Genomic DNA, 14,955 nt, shown 5'->3' on the forward strand with positions numbered 1-14,955 from the left:
GAAAATATTCTGTTCCTTCTCCTCTGCTAAGCACTTGGAAATGTTCAGTCAGAAAAGAGGAAACATTCGTCAAATATCACAATCTGTTCCATTCATTTCAAAGAAGATTATCAAAGCAGAAGGTGTATAGAAGATTACCAGAACTGTTGCTGGCATCAGACTAGTGAATGAGAGGAAAATCAATCTTTGCAAATTCCATTTTATTTCATTTAAACAGAGAGAGCTGGATAAAACATTGTGTTGTAGGGGTAACATGGCAGAGACGTGTGCAGTCATTCTACCAAGAATCTCCACCCTGTTCCAGTTCTCTATAATGATTGGGTATTAAAACTGTCACTCAAATATGGTCAAATACTGAGAGTTCCTCCCAGTTCAGTTTCTGGAGGAAGTATGGAAATAAAGAGAGCCAGATGTGGGAGGTAAGGATGAAGAGATGCGTTTCAGGTTCTCTAACTCAGAATCTGAACTCTTAATAAACTCTCCATCCTCCAACTATCATTTGCTTGTTCTGACATTAATTCACTGTTAATATGCTCATATATAGATATGTCATATATTTATGCATAGATACATATTCACATATAAATACATTTTACAGTGTCAATGACTAAGAATAACTGTATGACATATATTCAGAGAATTTCTAACAATGTTACCTTGAAATGTAATATTAAGGGAATTTGTTTTTCATCTATTTTTCCATTGATAATTCCACTATCAAATATAATTTTTATTGCATATATTTTTATTACTCTAAGCTGTCTGAATAATATTTCTTGAAGCTAATATCTTAGCTGCCACCTGTGGCAAACTGTTATTGATGTAAGGATCTCTTCCTTTCCTTCAAAATTAAAGTGTGATCCTTTTAACCCAGAGGTATCTGTTTTTTTACTGCTGACTTTTCTGATTTGAACATTATTTTGTTATTCATGCATGTGCTGTGTGTGTGTATTATATATACACATATATGGTATGTGAGTGTGTAGTATGACAAATAGTGTAGTCACAAGAGTGCAGGGAAGATATAGAATAGTACAGTTACAGTATAGAATAACAAGTCACAGACAAAGCAAAAGGAAAAGAGAAAAATGTTGATGGATAATATATATTGTGAAAGAAATATAAGGTAAAAATATAAGGTAGTAATTCGGTCTAGGATCTAGGATCCTTCATTTGCTTTAAATTTATAGCTCAGAAATGGCTTTTTAACATCTATAGGATTGTACAATATGTATAACCCAGCCTTCGTTGCACTATATAGCTTTAAGAAATATATTTATTTTTCTTCTGTAAATTCAGTAGGGTCTGATAACTCGGATCAATGCCAAGAACAATACAATGCTGAAGAACTGAATTAAATTATTTTTATTAAAGCCAAAGAGCGGTAGTTTAAAATAGCTCTAAATTTTGTTCCTGCAGAAAAAAGTAGGAAATTCATTAATAGAATACTGATTTTAAAATCTCAAAGCAGGGTTTAGTTTAATACATTATTTATTTATCTAACTAAATTATATATAGATACAGGTAGCACTTATTGCAAAAAATCAATTCCTTTCCAAGGTTTATTGTACAAGTTCCATAGTGAAACTATTTGTGCTAAAAAGTTTCAACTGAAAGTTCATTTTATAGATTGAAACATTTTACTGTAACAGCATATTAAAAACAAAAAACATAATCTTCCTCATTCCTATGGTGAAATCTAGCATCCATACATTAATATGAATAACTTCTAATATTAATAACTGACAAATAATAGTTAAAACTGGGGATAGTAAAAGGGTTGCACAGGGAAAAGTGTACCAGTTTCACACTTTTGAATAATGTGTGGAGTTCCATTACTATTGGCAACTGATATTTAGGTTATTCATTTATTTAGGTTATTCATAGGATGGTGTTTTAAAGCAGTAGACTCCATATGTTTTGATTCCTGACTTGAACTGAACCTGAAGCAGCTGATGGCTCTTCTACAATGCTTGGATTTCATTTGAACATTCTTGTGCCTGTTTTGGATTTGGAACTCTCTCAACACAAGCTTGTTGGAGGTTTGGGGACTTGATTTGTCTAGTGTGTTTATGTGTGTGTGTGCATTTGCACTTATATCTATTTGCTTCAAAAACTTCTCAGTAAAGTTTGCAATCATGTCTCTGTGTTTTTCTGGCTATGTGGCCAGAGATAGGGCAGATAATAATTTTCAGAAATTGCTTTGAAGTCCTGAATCTCTTTGATAAAAAATAACACCAAAAATCCAGAGGAATTGTGAAATGTACTTAAAGAAGTTGTTAAAGGTGAACATCACTGTGAAAGGTGAAGAAATAGATGAAAGAAAATTGGATGTCAAACAAACCGTGAGAATTGCCCAGAAGAGAAGGAAATCCAAAGAAATATCTCAGGAAGGAACTTCACAAAGACTTTCAGAAAGCTATTAAAACAGACAAGACACAACATTATACATCATCTACAAAAGTGCTGAAGATAGAATCAAACATGGAAAAACAATGAGAACCTTCCAAAAAGATCTCTGAATTCAGGACTTTGAAATCATATGTTAAAGAATGCCATTGGACAGATAAGAGCTGATTCAAAGAAGATCAAACAAAGATGAAAGGAGTATGCTGAAATAAGGTTAATGTCCAAGATAGCTTAGAAGATATTACAAAACCTTTTAGTACTAGAAGATAAAGTTAGATCATCACTGTGGTCAATATCAAGTTAGAGGACTATAAGAATTAATAGAATATATGGCAAGCAAAGGAAGAAATACAGGTTGTAGCCAAACCGTGCCAGCAAATCTGGAGAACAACTTATTAGAACAGGTTGGAAGAGATAAATCAACATTCTGGTACCAAAAAATGGAGTCTTAACAAAATATGCAATCTATTGTGCAGTGTTCTTATTTTCAAACTGAGCAAAATAGTGCTTAATATTATCCAACAAAGATTATAGCCCTACATGCAAAAATGGCCAGGTGTTCAAGCTAGATTTAAAAAAGGCAAGGAACAAAAGGCATTATTTCTGATGCAGGCTGGAAAGCCAAAAGATATTAAAAATGTATCATTATGTGCTTCATTGATTATAGAAAGCCTATGACTGAGTTGATCATGTCAGATTGAGGAATGTGCTTATGAAACTGGGAATCCCAGAACATCTTATTATCATGAGAACTCTATAAACAGCTCAAAAATTATATTACACACAGAACATGACAAAAAGATTGGTTAGCAAAAGAATGTAATAAGGCTACATACTTTCTCCTTATTTATTCATTCTCTGTGCTAGAATTTATATTAAGAGAAGCTATATTGGAAGAAATTGAATATAGCTTTAAATCAGAGGAAGAGGAATCAACAACCTACATCATGCTAATGACACTACAGGTAGGGCTTATTTGCTGTTATAACAGTGATGAAAAAAGTAGCTTTATAACTAATGGTCACATTTACAACCTTCAGAAATCTGTAAAGAAAGGAAAGCTGAAGTAAGATCATAAGCACAGTTCTGGTTTCACTTTACAACTAAGATACCAATCTCAATTGTAGTCACTAAATGAAGACTGTCTGTACTCTAATAGCTAAAATGCAAAGGACCTGCAAGTTCTAGTAATAAAAGTTAAGGAGCACAGTCTAGGATTAAACATAAAGTAGTAATAACATTTGCAACAACCAACCTTAAAATTAACAGTGAAGATATTGAAATAGTAGATATCTTCTGCCTTTTAGGACCAACCATCAATAGTAAAGAAGTAAACAGTCAAGAAATATTGGCAGACTAGCAGACATGAAAGTCTTGGAAAAGATATTCAGATGTCATGATGTGTCCATATTTACAAAGATCAGAATTGTGCAGGCAATAGTGTCCTCTGTGATACTCTGTAGAAGCAAAAATTGGATCTTGCAGAAGCAGAGTATTGACATTTTGAAATTTGAAAACTCCTGAAAATGTTATGAACAGCTAAGAAGCCAAATTAATTGATCATTGCACAGATCAACCCAGTGTTCTCACTCAAGGCACAAATTGCCAGGGTCAGATTATCCAACTATGGACACAAAGATCTGGCGAAGGTTGGGAAAGGTGGAAGGGAAAGAGAAAATAAAAACATTGGATGAACTGAAGGATGAGATTGGGGAGATGGAGAAATGTATGTGGCTGCTAAGAGTTGATGTTGACTTGATAGCACATCAATCAATATTCTGAAGAAGTTGCTAATTATTGTTGCTATTGTTATTACTATATTATTGGAGTCTTACATTTTAGACTCAAAGGTCCAAGAACCACAAGTAATTGCATTCCAATATATCAAGCATGACTTTTTCATCAACTGCTGTTTCCTTTTAAAAAAATATGGATAACATAGTTCTAGATTCAGGCTCCCTTTGTACAAATTATGTGCTATCCTCTTGACCAAAGACCAATAATTTTCACAACCACCCCTTCACATCCATTTTTTTATCTGGACTGAAAGCCACTGGCTAGCTTTGGGCAATATGATTTTGCTGGGTCAGAACTTAACCAATATTTAATGCAAGTGGTGATCTGTAAAAAATATCATGGAAGATGAACTTAGAGAGTGAGATGATTTGGCTGATCTCCAAGAGCATGGAAATATAAGTGAAGTTTTTATAAACTATTTACTGTTCCTTAAATGGAAATTGTTCAACTGAGATCAGTCCTATGTTCACAAAATTAGCTCTGAGTGTTTTTAGCTGAAAATTTAATTTTACTAAGACATATTGCATCAGACACTTTTGTCCATGTGGGTGGAACAGCTACGTGCAGCTTTAATGTTCTGTTTCTTTAACCTGGAAGCATGTAGTATTCATCAGCAGCATGAGCCTATTAGCAAGCTTCAGTGTCGGAAGTTTCAGCCATAAAAATAATGAGTGTAATTCATTCACTCCATGTGCAGTTTTGCATTTATTCATAACTTTTTCATTGAAGACCAAAAAAAAGTGCTTCAGTTCATTACAATTTTTAGAGTTCGAAAGTAATTTCATTGTTAAGGTCTGTGTTACCGTCATAATGTGCCTACCTACACATGTATGAGTCACCATTTCTTTTCATTATTCTAACTCTTTAAAAATAAAGAACAAACTGTCTGGAAGTTTTTTTCTTTACCTCATTTGCTCTCTATTCTCAACATCAGGATACCTTACCTCCTTTTCATCTAAGATTTGCTCTGACATTCAAGTCCAGGTAATGCTGCGATTGTATTAGGTTTGGCTTACAGGTAATCCTTGGTTAATGACCATTTGTTGAATGACTGGAATTATGACGGCACTGAGCAAATGTAGTGAGGGCTGGTTCTCAAAGTTATGGCTGTTGCAGCACCCTCACATTTGCACCCCTCCCCCACGGCTGTTGCAGCACCCCCCATGGTTCCCACCCTCCACAGGATCAAAATTTTGGTGCTTGGTAGTTCACCCACATTTAGGACTGCTAGGTACACTTCTACTCCCTCCATCCTCCTATCTTCCCCAACTCTGTCCCTTTTGGACACCCCACTGACCAGCATTCTACTCTGCATTCTCACCACCCTGCCCTCTGTCTCATCCAGTACAATAGCCTTTTAGCTTTGTTCTCCCAAGGATAATCTGGACAGCGCACAACTGGATTTGAACTAACCACAGCAAGTGCCAATATTGGAAATAAAAATGTGGTCTGGTTGATAATCCTAACTGTGACTGTGGGAAGGCCCCACAAACTTTCCATCATATTGCAACAGAATGCTCCCTAAGAAGTTTCCCTGGATCCGTGCATGAAACATCTCAAGGGCACTGATTATTATTATTAATAATAATAATAATAATAACAACAACAGCAACAACAACAACAACATCAACATACTCTGCAGTCCCGTAGGTGAGGTATCCAGGAAGACCACATGTGGCCAGCAGCTCCCTTGTGAAGGGCCAGGCCTAGTGCACATCATCAAAAGTCAGAGGAAGAGGATGGCAAAGGACAGCTAAGGGGATGAGGGAGTGGCAGAGATGAAAGAGTGCAGGGCATTGGAAGTCTAGGGTGGAGGGTATGGCAATGGAGGGCAAAGTGGCAGAGTTCAGAGTGGCCAAAATGGCAGAGGTGGGAGGCAGATCATCAACTGAGAGGAAGTTGAAGTACAGGGTGAATCCAGCACAGGAGGGTGATCTCGTTGTCTAACAATGATATGATCCTAATCATCACAGCCGGGACTACCAAAACGGTCATTGCTAAATTGTGCAACCACAGCATATTTTGTCTCATTGACTACATTACTTTGCAACAGAAATTCTGGACCCTGTTAGGGTCATTAAGGGAGAAGTGCATGTATTTGCAACTGTTTTTGCCAGCTCTTAAATCAGCTAGCTTCAGTATTAATTTGTTCTACTATTCCTGAAAACCTATAATTCAAACTTCATTAACAATAAAATATTAGTAATTAAAGCTTACAAACACTTAATTTAACAATGCTTAATTTTCGAAGAAAGGGAATGGTGTTACTGATCTTTACTTAATGACTGACTTCATTCTATTGCAGGTGTCTATAGAGCAGTTAATGACACATGGAACACTCTAATGCTAATTCATTTCAAAGTTGTCATCAGAGCAGAACTTTTACCAGTCAGCAAAATAATCTGGAGAACACCAAAGAGAACCAGGATGGGTTACAGTAGCATATTTTAAAGTAAAGGTAGTCTTCATTCATTTACCGACCATTGGTAGTTACAGCAGCATTCAAAAAAGTGATTTATGACCAGTCCTCACACTTATGCCTGCCTATCATGTCATCAAAATTCAGGGACTTGGCAACTGGGATGTAGTAATTATGTTTGCAGCTTCCCAGGATCAAAAACAGTTAATAGGGAAACAGGATTCCCTTAACAAACTCATGATTCACTTAACTGCAGTGACTCCTCCTTCTCCTACATCTACTGTACCTACTTTCTCCAACTCCATCACTAGTTTTCTTTGTTTGTTCGGCTAAGTAAACAAGCTAAGGCTTCTACTAAAACTTAATGTGTACAACTATTGATGATGTTTTTCAGTTTGCCCTTTCTCTAATACTGAAGTTTTAAGTTACGTTGTGCTTCAGGCAGTGGTGGGATTCAAAAAAAAAAATTACTACCGGTTCTATGGGCGTGGCTTGATGGGCATGGTGTGGTTTGGTGGGCATGGCAGGGGAAAGATACTGTAAAATCCCCATTCCCTCCCCACCCCACTAACCTGATTTCCAGCCCCGTTCTCCTGTGCAGGGCAACAAAAAAGACCCAGCCGATCAGCTGGGACTCAGGAGGCAGAGAATAGATGGTGGAGGGGCCAGTCAAAAGTAGTATTTGCCGGTTCTCCAAACCACTCAAAATTTCCGCTGCTGGTTCTCCAGAACTGGTCAGAGCCTGCTGAATACCACCTCTGGCTTCAGGGGACTAGGTTTCAAATCACCAGTGAGAGTAAAACTAGAAGAACCAGATTGCAAATTAGAAACTATCTGGCACATTGATTATGGAAAGTACAGTGGGCATTTTGTAACAATGTCTAACAAATTTCCATTGTAGTGCATTGAAATTTTATTTAATTTATTTAGTTTATTTAATTTATCTTTTGCAGATAAAAAAAGTTGTCAACATTTTATAAATCATTCTCTCTCTTGCGCAAAAAAGGTAATGCGGAGACTATAAATTTGTTGCATAAATAGGAAATTAAGAACTGTCATTTGATAATTATAGGCCTATGACTAACAGTAATAAGGTATGACCTGTTATTTTAATTGCAGGTGTGTGGTCATTATCAATATATGTGTTGAATTATTTGACTGTTCCTTTTTGCTAGGTTCTAACTAGAATATTTCAAAAATCAACATGACATTTTTAACAGATAAAATCTGTTAAAGGACAGTTACTAAAATACAAATGTTAACTTTTCACAAAAATAAATATATTGTTTTATATATTTGTGATGGGAAGTAGACCAGAAAATCATGTAGTAGGTGACTAATTTTGGGGGGGAAATGTATATCAAGTAAAAAAAAATAGTTCACAGCTGATTTTATGCAACATTTTGTGTTCCTTTTTAGCTACTGTTGTCTATAAGAAGTTATAGATAGATGAACATATGGTTTCTGAATTAGAAAAAATGAAGTAAAATATAGATGATTCTACAGATAGAAAAGTCATTCAGACATTCTAGAATTATACAATATGTAGCCCCCAAATCCCTACAAAACTTTACTGCCAAACTGTAATATGCTAGAAGGAAGAAGAGTACTAAATATGTTGGGAATAATCCTACTAGCTGCATGTAATTTAATTTACTATGTAGACATACAGTCATTATTGCATTTTTTTGGTTCCACCAAATCCTTGCAGCAAAATTCTTAGTCCAAAAGAATTTCCATTCTCTCTATATATGTATATTTAGGCAGGAAAAACTAAGCATTTGAAAATTGTATGGAGAGGTATTTCTTAAATCACTTTTTCAAATCCAGCAACTGCAAAGATGGACTAGATTTTAACTTATTCAATTACCAACCAGCATGGCTAATGGTTATGCCACCTAGAACATTATGTCCATTCAGCCCAAAAGTATTTAATTGGAAAAGTATAATTTTAGATTCTGATTGCTTAAAATTGACTAAAGGATGTGAGATCAAAGTACTGCATTGAATTGACTCAGTTGGAAAGATTTGTTGTCTCTCCGTGTTAGGGATTTAGCACCAAAAATGTGAAAGCAGTTAACTTATTTATTAAGAAACCAAGCCTACCTTAATGTTAAATTGGAGACAAGCAAGGAAAGCATAGCTATAAAATATTTTTAATCATAAAAATAATTTATTAAACTTGTATTCATCTTTGAACTTACAAACACTGGGACAAATTTCAGAGAAATAGTCTTATTTGATGGTGAAGTCTGTCATAATTAAAATCTGCACAATTATATCTGATAATGCCAGCAATAGCCATTCAAGAGACTGACACATCTGGTAATAATGAATTTCTTCCATTCTGATTTGATCACTGCAGAACATCTTTCAAAGGACTGTCCTAAGGCTTCAGTGCATGCAGACTGTGGCAGCTAGTATGTTAACTGGTACATAATACAGGTAGTTCTCAACTTACAACCACAATTGAGCCCCAAATTTTTATTGCTAAGTGAGACATTTGTTAAATGTACTTTGGCCCATTGTAGAACCTTTCTTTCCCCAGTTGTTACTGCAATTGTTCAGTCAGTAGCACAATTGTTACGTGAATTGGGCTTTTCCTTTGACTTTGCTTGTCAGGAGATAATCACATGACCCTGGAACATTGCAACCGTCACAAATATGTCAAATATCTCAGCCAGTCCTTGAGTATTGAAGATTTGTCTTTAAATGAATCCAAACTCCATCTTCTCTTTAGGACAATGATGTTTTTTTCAATATAGCATCAAACAACAAATACTCTAATCAGGCAAGAATGCCTAAAATCCAGGCAAGGTTAGAGTTGGGTTTGAGTTTGCTCCCTTTCCTTTTATCACTATTATTTTGAGATACACCTCACCTCACCCAGGCCTATACACAGTTCTAATTCCTGCCACGCCTAACCCATTATCCCTAAATGCTATTAACCCTATAACATCTCTACATCCCTACCCTATTCCGACCCTCACGAACTGATTCCCACCTGGTGCCAACTTCACCATGTTTTAACCTCAGTCCTAATTACCACCTATATGTGCCCCAACCCACTTTAACAATATGCACCACATCAATACAGAGCCAGTTCTAGCAGCCCCACAGTTGTTGCAGAATCCATCCTCAGCTCTGCTGAGTCATTCCAAAGCCATCTGCCAGCACACAAGCAGAAATACAGATCCGACAGCAGCAGAGATAAGGTGACATGGCCAGCTGACTTGCTGCCAGGTATATTCAGAGCTGACGGGTTCTGGGTGAACTCGGAACCTGACAGGTCAGTTGCCAAGCACCTGGGATTTGATCACCTGATCATGAGGATGCTCCAAAGCTCATAAGTGTGCAAAATGGTCATAAGTCACCTTTTTCAGTGTTGTAAGTTCAAACTGTCACTAAATGAACTGTTGAGGACTATCTGCACTAGAAGTATATTAATTTGTACTGAATGACCTGCATTGATTGACAGGAGTTGAATATAATAGAAATAGGAATAGAATAATAGAATAACAGAGTTGGAAGGGACCTTGGGGGTCTTCTAATCCAACCCCCTGCTTACGCAGGAAACTTTATAGCATTTCAGACAGATGGTTATCCAATTTCTTCTTTAAAATTTCCAGTTTTGGAGCATTTAATTTAATAATTAGTTTTAATATATAAAACTCCAAATGTCATGTATTTCTGATTTGGGCTAAGCAATAAATCACAGACCTATTGATACTTCACACTTAGCTCAGCTCGTTTGCTTGATTTGGCAGAAATCTCACAGACTCGGCTTGGCTTCCTTGGCATCTTCAGACAAGGAAAGCCATCCAGAAGAGTTCATTGTTCACTGCTAATACAAAAATGTGAAAGACTGTGATACTTTCCAGGATTTAAACTCACTTTTTCACCCTTTTTTTGGTGAATGAGATTGTAAGCCCTTCTGATCTTTCCTTTGGTAAAAATGTATGCCTTCTTCAATTGGTATAAATCTTCAGAAATGAAGAGAAGAAAATGGTAACACCTAATGGTTACATATTTTAGTGGGTGTAGGGACCTTCTACCGCTGCACCATAGAGAGTATTCTAACTTACTGCACCTCTGAATGGTTTGCCAATTGCACAGTGGCAGATAGGACAGCACTCCACAGGGTTAACATCATAGCCCAGAAGATCATTGGTTGCCCTCTCCCCTCTTTGGAAGAGCTTTATAGCTCCCGCTGTCTTAAGAAAATTCAAAACATTCTCAAAGATCCATCTCATCCTGGGCACCCTTTTTTTTAACTATTACCATCTGGCAGACGGTACAAGATAATAAAAACAAGGACAAATAGGCTGAAAAACAGCTTCTATCCCAGGGCAGTAACTGCTGAATTCTACTGTATAGTGCAATATTAATGCAATATCGGGTTTTCAATTCAATGTATAGAATGTGAAGAATTTGTGTTTGTGTTTTATTTTCATAGTCATAATGTACACTGAAGAGGGTATTTAATTTCATTGTACGAGGTGCAATGACAAAGTAAACTAGATACAGAGCTGTTCTTCTTGACAAAAAAAGATGGTACCGTTGCTTTGGGAAGGGAAGAAGGAATAATTTGGACCTCTTATGTAAACAAATTCCTTCAGACAGGATGTTTCATTTATTTCCCCTTCAAATACTGCTGTAAGTGGCTTTTCATTATGGCTTGGTAAGTTCTTGGATGTATGAACTTGCCCATTTGGTTCCAGCTTTGCTTGTCAGTAACTTTGGACTTAACATAGTGACTTGTTCAACGTTATTCTAAATAATGTGGAACTAACTAATTGAGCAACAGTTATTTATGATAGAAATGTATAGATGTTGAGTTCAGCAGGTAAAGCTTTAAAAAATTATTTTTAAAACTCACTGTCTGAGATTTGTTGGGCACTTGAAATAAGGTTTTATTTTTTTGTTCCTAAGTTATGCCCACGTTCAAGATGCTACTTGTTTTGCTTTCAGCAAAGAAACCATTCAGAGGTGGTATTCAGCAGGTTCTGACCAGTTCTGGAGAATGGGTAGTGGAAATTTTGAGTAGTTCAGAGAACCGGCAAATACCCCTTCTGACTGGAGATTTTAAAGTATTCTTCGCCTGCCATGCCCACCAAGCCATGCCCACAGAACCGGTAATAAAAATATTTGAATCCCACCACTGCATAGGTTGGCTTAGTGTGAGACATGAATTCAGCCACACATCATAAATAGTTGTCACTGATTAAGGATGCGCAATGAATGGCTTGCATTTCAATAGCTTTCTCCCCCCCACCCCCGCCCCAAAAAGTCAGGACAAAACATATTAAATTATTTCCAAGCTTGAAACAAAATATGTCTGTTTTGAACATTGTAAGAATCCTGAATCCTGTGATTGGCTTACTATTTTCTTAGTTCTGATTGACTGATTTGCGTATTGGTTCCTTTGGCAGGCTGACATTGACATTAATAGCTGCTAAGGGTTTTCTGTTGCAGGCTGTTTGCAAAATGCAGTGCATTGCTATACTGTATATAGGCTATTTTTGGGGGGGAGGGAGAGAAATGGCAGAATTGTAGTCAGCCCAGTATCTTAATATAAAAATTATATTAGAAGAAAGTCACTCTATAGCTTATGGATAAAATATTTTTAGTAGTTATTCATGGGATTTATTGAAGTAAAATGATTTGGTTATTGCTGTTATTTCTTGTGGATTTGCTGTAACTTGCTGACATAAAAACAAGATTAATCATTTCATTTTTTCTTGTGGGTATATTATTATTTCCATTTGTTTAAAAAATATTTTCCTTGGGCAATATTTGTTTGTTCAGTAGTGAGGATGGCCAGGAATACTCAGCTTTAATGATCATTTTATTTATTTATGTGGTATAAGGACAGAAAAAAATGAAGGAAAAGACTTGTTTTGAGGTCCCATGGTGTGTGTGTGTGTGTGTGTGTGTGTGTATTGGAACATGAAATGTATTAAATACGGTAGATGGAAGAAAAGACTGCTTACTGTTGGCCTACGCAATAAGATTTACTTGTATTTTTGAAATAGTTTTAAAATGGTTAAAATGTATTAGACTGGATGGAAAAACTGTCTAATCTGGTATCAGATTATCTTCTATGCCGTCATTAGGACAAAAAATAACAGGACATTTTTACCATCAATGCCTTGCCAATGATTACTCAAAGGCATATACAAGAAATGCTAGAAGGCAAGAAGACCTTTATTTAACATAGCAAGTCAAATTTTATATTGTATTATAGATTTTCAAGATATTTTGCAACCAAAAAAACCTCTACAATTTCATACTGTGCTCAGCTAAATTGCAGCATCCAGATGATTTTGGCTTGTCTTCAGACCTTTTATTATTAAACATATGGAATATCCCTGGCCTGTACATTAAACTGGAAGGTTGAAAAATATTCCAGAAGATGACAATGTCAGATCACTTCCAAATAGTTTTCATGAAGTTACTAGAATTTGAATTGAATTCAAAGAAGAGTTTACATGATTGAGAAGCTAGACTTTAGATGAAATCATATTGCAGCTGTATTGAATAACTTACATTGGCAGCATTTTTATTCTGAGCACAATTTAAAGTAATAATTGCTTCTAGAGTTATAAATAACTTGGGCTCAAATAGCATAAGACATCTGCAAATAAGATCAACAAAATCTTGAAGACCATGTAGTCCAGATTGTGGTAAGTAATTATCTTACTCTACTCTGCCTTGGTCAGGCCTTACTGAGAAATGCTACAAAAATGATGAAAGGACTGGAAACTGACCTACAAGGAATGATTCAGAGACCTAGATAATTTAAAAGTCCAAGATATACAGAAGAGAATATTGAGAGCAGAGACAATAGCTTTATTGTCTTTAAATATCTGAAGAGCTGTCACACTGCAGAGGGTTTATGCTCCAAAGGATATATTAGAATAAAAAATGTAGTGGCAGTCAACTGTTTTGAATCAGCAAGATGTTTTAAAACTATTGTATTGTTTACATAAACGTTGTATATACTGATGTTTGTATCTACATCAGATAGTATTATTTTGGTTTTTATAGGGGGTTTGATTATGTATCAGTGAGAAAACTGTTGAAGGCACAGTGTAATTTTGCAATTTTTCCCTCCCTCCCTGGAGTTTTGATAGTGGTCAAAACCGTGGTGCGCTCTGAGATTGGTTTTGTTAGGTAATATTACTAATGCCTTCATCATTGCTTTCATCATTAAGCGCTGATATTGTTATCTGGTTGGGTAATGAAAAGTCTACAAGCAAACAAGCAAACAACCAAACAACCAAGCTCAGAGTGTACCAAGGATTCTACACTTAGCCCCAAGCTACAGATATTCTCTTCTATTGGATCTTAAGAGTTATTCTTAAGATCCGATAGAAGATTTAATAATATTAAATATTAATTTAATATTAATATTTATTAATATTAACATTTACAATAATCAATCCAAAGATCTGATCCAGTACTGTAATCCAGCCTTTCCTATTGTAGGACATTCCAGTTGGGTTATTTGTTAGTGCATTCACAGCCCTTCTTCTAAGAGTTTAGGTTGCTGTCCATGGTAGTTTCCATCATTTATCCACACAAGAACAACCCTGTGGAGATAGACTTTTTCCCTTGAGAAAATGGGACTGGCCCAGAGTTGCTCATTGAATCCCATGATTGACTGAAGACTTGAACTGGGTTTCTCAAGTCCAGCTCAACATTTTAATCACTGCACTACAAAGAGTGCTGCTGGTTGGAATTTTGGTCTTCACACATTTGGAGAGTTCCGGGTTAGGAAATGTCCTCCCTATTATGTACTGGCTCTAATAGATCAATTATTAATGTACACATGCTTCTGCCTTCAATGCATCTCCATTCCAATCATAAATTATCTGTTAAAACCAAGGTTGGGGACAAATAAAATGCCAAATCTTTAACAAAGATATTATCATGTCAACTGCGCCATCATACAATAGTATTTGCAGTAGCACTTAGACTTATATACCACTTCACAGTGCTTTACAGCCCTCTCTAATAAGAGTCAGCATATTGCCCCCAACAATCTGGGTCCCTCATTTTACTACATTGGAAGGGTGGAAGGCTGAGTCAACCTTGAGCCTGGTGAAATTTGAACTGTCAAATTGCAGGTAGCCGGCAGTTAGCAGAATTAGCCTGCAGTACTGCATTCTAGCCACTGAGCTACCGCAGCTCAACTGTATACAACTTATACAGTTGTATAAGTCATCCCATATTAGTGATTTCCTCTTATCAGTCTTTTATAGAAATCTTTCTCAAAAGCTGTCATGAAAAACAGTTTGATTACATCAGTTGGCTACATTCCCACA

General features: G+C 36.1%; 1 protein-coding gene across 10 annotated transcripts in view; it reads left to right on the forward strand.

Moving 5' to 3' along the window:
• The window catches only part of OXR1 (oxidation resistance 1), a 247,443-nt gene that overhangs the window by 12,513 nt on the left and 219,975 nt on the right, over positions 1-14,955 (forward strand). The window contains exon 1 of one of the 10 annotated variants that reach the window (XM_087962096.1): positions 6,512-6,664. The exons of the other annotated variants lie outside the window; for them this stretch is intronic. The gene's annotated coding sequence lies outside the window, so the exon portion shown is untranslated. Of the gene's footprint in view, positions 1-6,511; positions 6,665-14,955 lie in introns of those variants that run through there. 10 annotated transcript variants of the gene reach the window in all.

The sequence above is a fragment of the Notechis scutatus genome, chromosome 3 (assembly GCF_049901735.1).
Source record: "Notechis scutatus isolate UNSWTSFEM ecotype Mainland chromosome 3, rNotScu1.2, whole genome shotgun sequence".
Taxonomy (NCBI): Eukaryota; Metazoa; Chordata; class Lepidosauria; order Squamata; family Elapidae; genus Notechis; species Notechis scutatus.